General features: G+C 36.8%; 1 pseudogene; it reads left to right on the top strand.

Annotated features, from left to right (window-relative positions):
* LOC107737011 (elongation factor-like GTPase 1) overlaps positions 1–9,341 on the top strand; it is a 157,178-nt pseudogene that overhangs the window by 125,391 nt on the left and 22,446 nt on the right.

Below are 9,341 nucleotides of genomic sequence, written 5' to 3'. Positions count from 1 at the left end.
TTGACCCATGCCTGTTATGACCACGTCTCTGTCTAATAAAAGCCTGCAGATGGATCCGCACGTCTCACGTCTCGTTTGCCCCGTTACACACAGAAATACATTTTATTTTACAATATATTAAAATAGAAATCAGATATTTTAAACTAATAATATTACAAAATTTTTGTTCATGTAAATTAGGGCTGAACGATTAATTGCATTTGCGATAATATTGCGATATGAAAAAATTGGATTTTTCAATCACAGAGGCTGTGATTACACTCGGTCACGTGACGCTTTATGTTGTCATAATTATTACATGCTTACAAGGTTGGAAGTTCAACAAATCAGTCAATAAACTGTGATTGTAGCTGTTAAATAAAAATGACATTCATATCAATTCATGCATCACCTAATTTCATCGTAACATATAGGCCTGGCCTACAGAAAAGAACATTTATGTTTAATCTATCTAATATTGTGTTGGTCATACTATACAATGATTTATAGCTTGTCTTTGTTGAATAATACAGAACATAACGAGCTTTAAAAAAAATAATTGCACATTAAATCGCAATCGCAATATTGGTAAAAAAATCGCAATTAGATTATTTTCCAAAATCGTTCAGCCCTAATGTAAATGCAGCCTTGGTGATCCTCAGTACTCAGTATTTTTTTTATCATTAAAAATCAACCACAGTCTTTGTAAAAATACTTATGATGTGTATACGGTCATACAGCCCAGCTCTACTATACAGCTTTGGGGTCTCTGGAGAGAGCTGAGCTTTGTGTAGTTCAGTCTGCAGGTAAATTAAACTGCATATTTGAAGAGAAGACAGAATATGATGGCTGTCATGTAGATGCCCACACTGGGACTGGGTTCTGCTGTGTTTTATTCATGTGCACTGTGTATGATTGTTTCAACATAAAGCACTAACAACACATTTAACTTCCATAATGTGGCATATTTCTGGATATTCAGCAGGAAATAATGCAGGGGTGAGCTTGTCCGCTTGATCGAATTGTAAAAAAAGGGCTATTATATTATTGGCTAATAATGATGTACATCAGGAGAAAAAAAAAGTCATCTTATAAGTACAGAATGTCCTTAAATAATGAGAAATTAAATAGTCGATCTTTTATTTGCATGCTTTAGTTGGTGGTATGAATGAATGTCTAAAGAATATCAGATCTCTGTGTTTTGTTGGACCAGAATTCTCTACTCCTTTCCTTTCCCCATTCTCAATCACCTCTTACTTTTTCTCTTTCTCTCACTGTATCTCTCTAGTCATCTATCATTCTCTCTCTGCGGTGGTGGCAGATCAATATCTATTGATGTCGTCTGTGAGCTGCACTATAGCAGAGCTTAGACCAATTTACACCTCTGGAGCTTCTTCTCAACACAAACTGGCTCTGCAAATTATTCATGACAGTTTTTTTGCTTGGATTGTTTGGAGTTTTTTTGGCCGCTGTGACATTGTGAATGCAGCAGTCAGACATTCAGGTGCTTTTGAGAAAAAAACAAGTATATTTTCTCAGGAATGCTCGATTCTAAATGGATAATCAGAACGTTATATACACTTAGTATCTAACAGGCTCAATGTAGCAATACAATATAGACTGACTGGAGTCAAAAATAACGAAAGAATAGTTTATTACAGTATTAATACATTTTTTACCGTAATACACTAATGTGAATCATCCTGAATGAATTAAATTCAGCACATCTAATATTGTCATCAGTAACTTACAATTCTACTTTACACAAAAACTTTACAAAAAGAAATCACGTTCTTATTCAGTGTTTTTGTTTTGTTTTCCGCTTAAGAAAACATCTAAAAGTCCTATAAACAAGATAAATTAATTTGAGAAGCAAAGCACTGCATGCGATTGTGTTTTGAAGTTAGTTGTATTTTGTCTTTTTTCACTAATTTTTACCTTTTTTATGCTTAAAATAAGTGAAAATGTGCCAGTGAAGTTTGGCAAAGTACACTTGTGTTAAAGATACATTCATACAAAACTAGTCTTGATAGCTTATGCAGTGTTGAAGGGTTGTTTTCAATTTACAATATCAAAAATCATTAAAACGAGTCCAAAAAAAGCCTACTTGAAAACGTAAGAAGTCATTTTTGCAGCGCAAATGTGCTTTGAATGAAAGTGAAATTACATTCAGATCATAAACATCTGCTGAATGTTCATCTAACATACAGAAAACATTTTAGTGAGATTACAAATCATAAAATACTCTACATTGTACATTATATGATGAAAATGCAGAAAGTGGACATACTGCAACATATTTGAGCCATCAGGGTAAAGACCTAATTAAAATACTCAGTTCAGAAAAGTGGACGCCACTGGGTTCATTCCCACTAAAAACTGCCGCATCCTCGCTCATTTGGATATCGACTGGCCAAAAAATTATAATAATGTCGTCATTCGAAGACAGAAAGAAATTCAGTGCGTTTGTTTTGAGGCGCAATGCAAATTGTCACCTAAAATACAAATGAAACAAGTTATTCTGTATGTAATTTGGGGAAGTTTGATAACTCCTGGCACTGTTTATGCAACTGGTTGCTGCATTTTAAATGTAAATTAGGTGACTAGTAGAGCTCTTCTGTTATGCTTTATATGAGAATAAAATTGGCCAGGAGGTTTGGAAAGCCACCAGAATGGCTTTTGTTGTTATTTCCACATGCTGCTACGGTACAGTGTTGGCCGCGTGTCACAGTTTGTTACAGATTTGTTGTTCCAGAAACGGTCCTTCATCTCATTGATAGTACTACAACATCAGTTTGAGTTAAGACCGGCGAGAGATAGCGGGGGACAAATCGAGTGAGAAAGTGTCACATTAACACAAAGGAGTGAGAAAGCCAGCGAGGGATATGTCATGTTTTGTGGATGTAGATTAAATTGGACGATCTTGACTTGGCTCTGCTAGAACATTGATTGGCTTGTGAAATCACACCAGCGTTCCTTCGCTAAAAAAAACTCGTAATGGTGTAAGGAGACACAAATGAGCTCTCGCACACTCCCCATCTGCTGCTCTGCCTCGAGCTGCGGGCCTGTAAATTAACACGCGTCTCTCGCAGTGTTATTTTGTCCTGTTTTCAGGCGTCGTGAAGGAAAGACTCATCAGTTTGTTTTTAACATTTCCGCTCAAGCGCGTTTAACGGCCGTTGATGGGGATAGAGATCCCTCCAGTGTAATTTGGCTGGACTGTAATGGAGTCCGTCTTGTCAAGGTTTGGAAAAGCTTCGGCTAATGCACAAGATATAAACATGCTTAAACTCCCCATTGATTGAGATATGTTCCTGTTCATATCTGCCTCCTTTCTGTCGTTCTTTCTTTACTCCATCTGTCCCACCTGCTCTTTTTCTCATTCTTTTTCAAAAAACTAGTCGACGTGTCATTTATGTTTAAATAGGCCGGTTTAGGTTATAGTTCATCTACGATTTGGGTAGACTAAGTCCTAGCAATATTTATGGTCTAACAGTTTGATTGAATGTAATATGAGTATTGAATGCATGTATTCTGTCATGTTTTTATTCATTAATTTGATAAATAGTCTAGCATGCAACTGTGCATTGTTTATGATTAAATTATCACAGTGAGCACAAACAACTTTACGGAATATGGATAATAAGAGAGAGAGAAAGAGGTCAGTAGAAAATATATGCTTTTATAAAATACATATTTTTCATATTTAAAAAAAAAGGTCAGAAAGAAACACCAGTACCACATGAGAGGAAAGTCAGAGGTGAAGACCGTCAGACCCCGAGCTGTTGGTTTGGGGGTCGTAGGGGTCACCGCTGAGGTCAGGAGAGTCTGAGGTCAGGCCGCCTGCAGCTGAGGGGCATTTAAAAATATCCCGTCAGACCTCGGTGTCAAAGCAGTTCAGCGATAGCCTGTCCAGACCTCTGACGCAGCGCTTGTCCTCAGGCCGTTCACAACGAGGTCACGGGATGATGACATCACATCCTCAGCAGAAAATGGGTCAACTGCCAGAATGCAGAAGACAATGGGACGTTACGCCCTCTCATGTGTTGATTATTGATTTAGTTTGAGGAAACGCATTGCTTGAGTGTGTTTCACACATCATCATCAAAAAGCTTGTTGATTATGCAGTTTCTTGTCAATATGTCACTTATTTAGCCCAATAAAATGCATTGAATATGTACATCTTAATGGAAACTAGAGTGGGCCACTAATTGCTGATTCACTCACTCTCAGCAAATTATTCGAATCAATCACAGGGCCACGTGAAATTGATTGTTAGCTAGTCGACTACTTGAACCAAAGCATTCAGTATTGTCACAAAACAGCTGACTATTGTTGGAAGACATTGAATTTGAATGTATATGTGTATATACAGTAGGGCTGTGCGATGTTGAAGAAAAATGCGATATGCGATACCTTGTTAAAAAATGCGATATTCGATATGCGATACGATATTGCTTAAAGTGTGTAAAATCAATTTCAATTATATTTTAAAATATTTAAAAATGAAAATTATATAACCAATTTGTTTCACATTCTTTCTTGGAAAAGAAAGAATCACTACAACTTCTGAAAGTGACCAGCAGTGTTTTAGCATTACATAAAAAGTAGTCACAAATCAGAAAATGTAATTTTAACATCAGTGTGAACATACACAAATTTTTTATATCATTGTAACTTTGCTTTCCATACACTTTAAGTACTTCTTCATATACCACAGCAAAAACTATAGTCTGAGAAAGTTCAAACATGATTAAAAGCAAGTGAACTTTCAGGAAAAAAAAAGAAAGAAAAAGAAAAAAAAAAGAAATACACAATTTACAAGCATAGATAAAATAAACAGTAGTATTCAGATACAGAAATGTAATAATTAAGTGTAAAATAACACTGCATAGTGTTCACTGTATGAATTAAATTGTTTAATCTTTGTTATAGCTGTTTTGTTGTTTGATTAACAGTAGTGACATATTCAGCAGCATTCTGCTGTATGCATTGAACTAAAACTTTGACCTTTTGCAATGTTTTGATTTAAGTAGCCTATTATTAAAATGATTCAGATATCGCACACCCTTGCGATATGCATATTGCGATATTTACATTTGCGATATTTCGATAATTTCAATATATCGTGCAGCCCTAATATACAGTATATAGTAGGAGTCTGTCCATTGTTCAAAGTTTTTGTTTTTTTTTCTTTTTAAAAAAGGTGGCTTTTATGCTCACCAAGGCTGCAGTAGAAACAGTAATATTCTGAAATATTATTACAATTTAAAATAACTGTTTTCGATTTGAATATATTGTCAGATATATTTATTATTTCTGTGATGCAAAGCTGAATTTTCAGCATCATTACTCCAGTCTTCAGTGTCACATTAACCTTCAGAAATCCTTCTAATATGCTGATTTGCTGCTCAAGGAACATCATCAATGTTAAAAACATATATTTTACTGTTTTTACACTGAACAAAATTATAAACGAAACACTTTTGTTTTTGCCCCCATTTTTCATGAGCTGAACTCAAAGATCTAAGACTTTTTCTATGTACACAAAAGGCCTATTTCTCTCAAATATTGTTCACAAATCTGTCTAAATCTGTGTTAGTGAGCACTTCTCCTTTGCCAAGACAATCCATCCACCTCACAGGTGTGGCATAATCAAGATGCTGATTAGACAGCATGATCATTGCACAGGTGTGCCTTAGGCTGGCCACAATAAAAGACCACTCTAAAATGTGCAGTTTTATCACACAGCACAATGCCACAGATGTCACAAGTTTTGAGGGAGCGTGCAATTGGCATACTGACTGCAGGAATGTCCACCAGAGCTGTTGCCCATGAATTGAATGTTCATTTCTCTACCATAAGCCGTCTCCAAAGGCGTTTCAGAGAATTTGGCAGCGGACCCCCCAATACAGTAAAACTGCACATTTTAGAGTGGCCTTTTCTTGTGGCCAGCCTAAGGCACACCTGTGTAATAATCATGCTGTCTAATCAGCATCTTGATATGCCACACCTGTGAGGTGGATGGATTATCTCGGCAAAGGAGAAGTGCTCACTAACCCAGATTTAGACAGATTTGTGAACAATATTTGAGAGAAATAGGCCTTTTGTGTACATAGAAAAAGTCTTAGATCTTTGAGTTCAGCTCATGAAAAATAGGAGCAAAAACAAAAGTGTTGCGTTTATAATTTTGTTCAGTGTATATCATTTTTTATGATTCTTTGAACAATCAAAAGTAAAAAAAATGTATTTTAAATATAAATTTATATAATTGCATTCTACGCACAATATGTTTTTGTCTACTGGATTTTTGGACGAGTGTTTGCTGCTACTGCCTTTTTTGTGGATTATAATTGCATTTTATAAATGTCTTTACTATCACTTCTGATTAATGCAATACGTCCCTTGCTAATTAAAAATATAAATTTCTTTCCAAAAAAGTGACCCCAAACACCCCTCTCCACAACAATATCTAATAATTGTTTTCTTATATACTTCCCATCAAATGTTTTAGCCAATTAAACCGATTCTGTAAGCAGTTTGAAAGGAAGCTGTTTGGTGAGTGTTTACCCACATTACTGATTGTTTTAGTATAAAAGTGTGCTGTTCTTGTAATTATGGCCATTTTAATGACGTTAATGATAGTTCTACATGATATCCAGTGTAATTTGAGTTAACAGGAACACATTTCTGTTTTAAAAGCTGCACTGATGGGGCCGTGGAGGTGCATGAGGCAGTAGAGGTTGAGAAACACTGAGTTAGGAAATAACGAAAAATAATGAGGTTGAAGAAGTGGAAGCTAACTGTGTGAATCGTATCACACCAGGAGCTGTCAGCAGTGAGACAGCAGCCCAGTCACGGCTCTCGGGAGCTTTCTAGTAAACATTTTCCACTGGATTATCTGCTTCCCAAACCGTTCTGTGGCCATCTGAATCTAACTGGATTACTGAATGTCTCCGCAAAGACAGCAGCCATGTCAACCGTCTGCTCCACTTAACAAAGCCCAGTGACCCAAGTGTCCGACTGTGTCCATTAACCAGTGACCCAGAGTGTTTAGGTCCCTCATTATATTCAGGCCGTTATGTATTCAAACATGCATTACATGCAAGCATAACACATATTGAGTAAGCCTGGATTGTGGGATATTCTTATGAATCAGTGCGCTTGTATCTTCCGGCGGAATGTTTATGTCTGTTTCCTCACGCAGACAGAGTGAGATTAATGTGTATTTGTATAATTTCTGCATGAATGGCCCATTGTAAATTAGATTTTACTGTGCCATAACGACCTGCTGGAGAATCAGGGCTTGGCTCTTACCGTTGGCTGAACGCCAGTCTTGAGTGCCGGCAATAATTTTCTTTCATGTCCTCCCAGTTAGTTTGAAAAATAAGCCATTTAATACAACCGTTCTTTTTTTTCCCTGGGTAGTTACTGTATTTCATGGCCTCTGTAGTTGTGCTCTGCACAATGACAATAAAGTTGAATCTAATGTAATCTAGTGCAGTTTTAGAGTTGTCACATTACTAAAATGTCACTATTGATATTGGGTTTCTCAAAAGCAATTGCAATACCACAGCAAAGCCTAATACATAATACTTAGTCTATTGAACACACTCTTTTTTTTTTTTAAGTATAATAAAATAATAATAATAATGTATGTAATTTTAAATGTAAGTCATCCACCATATATTTTCTGTTTATTATAAATAGTATGTTAAATATATTTGTTGTAAATGCACATTGACATAGTCAATGAAAAATTATCATGCTTTATGCTTATCGGGTAGTTATTATAAGTAAGCAAACAATAATAAAGTCCATTAAGAAAATTAAAATTAAGTAAATTAAAATTCATTTTTATTTTGTTATTTTTTTAAATTTAATTTTATTTTATTTTACAATGCAAACTTATCCATAAATGACATGAGTATTTTTGACTCTGCATGTTTTTTATTTATTTATTTATTTTTATCATGATTTTATCACGCTCACCACCCCGAACAAGATGGCCACGGTCGGGGTGCGGGCTATTCCTCTTCCTGAGGAAGTCACCCGCCTTCTGGAGGACAATGTGGAGCTCATCTGCACAATGGAGCAGTTCAGCCTGTTCGCCTGGGAGGACAAGACTCTGGACATCAACCAGAAAATCCTGGAGGACATCCAGGATTTCAAGGTGAAATTGGAGAGCAACCTGCAAGGCCGCAAGTGGAGGGGAGCCGTGGAGCGTATCTGGGCATTTGGTCCGCGCCGTTGTGGGCCAAAAATTCTCCTCAACAGCGTTGAGGGCTACCTGAGACCCTCCGTGTGGCAGTGTCTGGAATGAGAGAAGGAAACTGAAAAGGCAGATCAGAAAGATCAGAAGATCAGAAACTTTGACAACAGCATTGCCAATGGCTTCCAGTTGGCCACACTTTCTGGTCCCATGTGTGAGGAACCTTTGATGGGGGTTTGCTTCTCTGTAGAGACCTGGGACATGAAGCTTTCTGCACCTCTAGCTCAGCAAGACTCAATCGATGAGGATTCCCAAGCTGCAGAGCCAAAAAATGACGACCAAGTGAGAGTTCTGATGCTCACGAGACGAGCTCTAACCGAAGAAGGAGCAGTTCGGTGGACTGTTTTGGGCCGTTCTCAGGACAGCTCATCGCTGCTATGAAGGAGGCCTGCCGATACGCCTTCCAAGCTAAACCTCAGCGGCTGATGGTGGCCATGTATACATGCGAAATCATGGCCACTGCTGAGGTCCTAGGTAAGCAGTTTGTTCAGTCTCTACAAAAACATATGATTAACACAGTCGAGAAGTCAATCTTTATGAAAGACAGAATGTCGGTCCATGGTTTTGTTTCCCATAAGCATTATAATGCTAAGAAGATCATGGAGCCACACTACAAAAAATGACTTTTTTTTGTCAGTGTTATATTAGTATTATATACTAATAGCGGATCATGATTCATTAATTTAAAAAAAGTAAGTACGTCCTGTCCCATTTCTCTATATGAATCAAAAATACTGCAGCAAAGCAAAGAAACACTAACTATTTCATTGAGTTTTAGTTGTCTCTTTAGGAAAACTGAAACTGAAAATGGCCACTTAAAGAGATCACCACAAAATGAGAATCAGTCATTATTTACTCACTCTCATGTCATTCCAAACCCAGTGGAAACCCAGATCAGTGAATAATGACCTACATTTCAGTCTGTTCTCCACAAAACTATCATATGACTCATATCATATCATAAAATTTGATGGTACTTTTATGCCTCTTTTGTGTCCTTTTTTAAGTTTGACAGTCCCAGTCATCATTTATGTTCATTCAATTTCATCAAATATCCACCTTTTGTGTAAAAGTCACAGAAGGAAAGTCG

The sequence above is a fragment of the Sinocyclocheilus rhinocerous genome, unplaced genomic scaffold (genome assembly GCF_001515625.1).
Source record: "Sinocyclocheilus rhinocerous isolate Xijiao unplaced genomic scaffold, SAMN03320098_v1.1 scaffold433, whole genome shotgun sequence".
In the NCBI taxonomy this organism is placed as follows: domain Eukaryota; kingdom Metazoa; phylum Chordata; class Actinopteri; order Cypriniformes; family Cyprinidae; genus Sinocyclocheilus; species Sinocyclocheilus rhinocerous.
The sequence above is the reverse complement of the archived record's forward strand: the minus strand, read 5'-3'. Positions and strand labels throughout refer to the sequence as shown.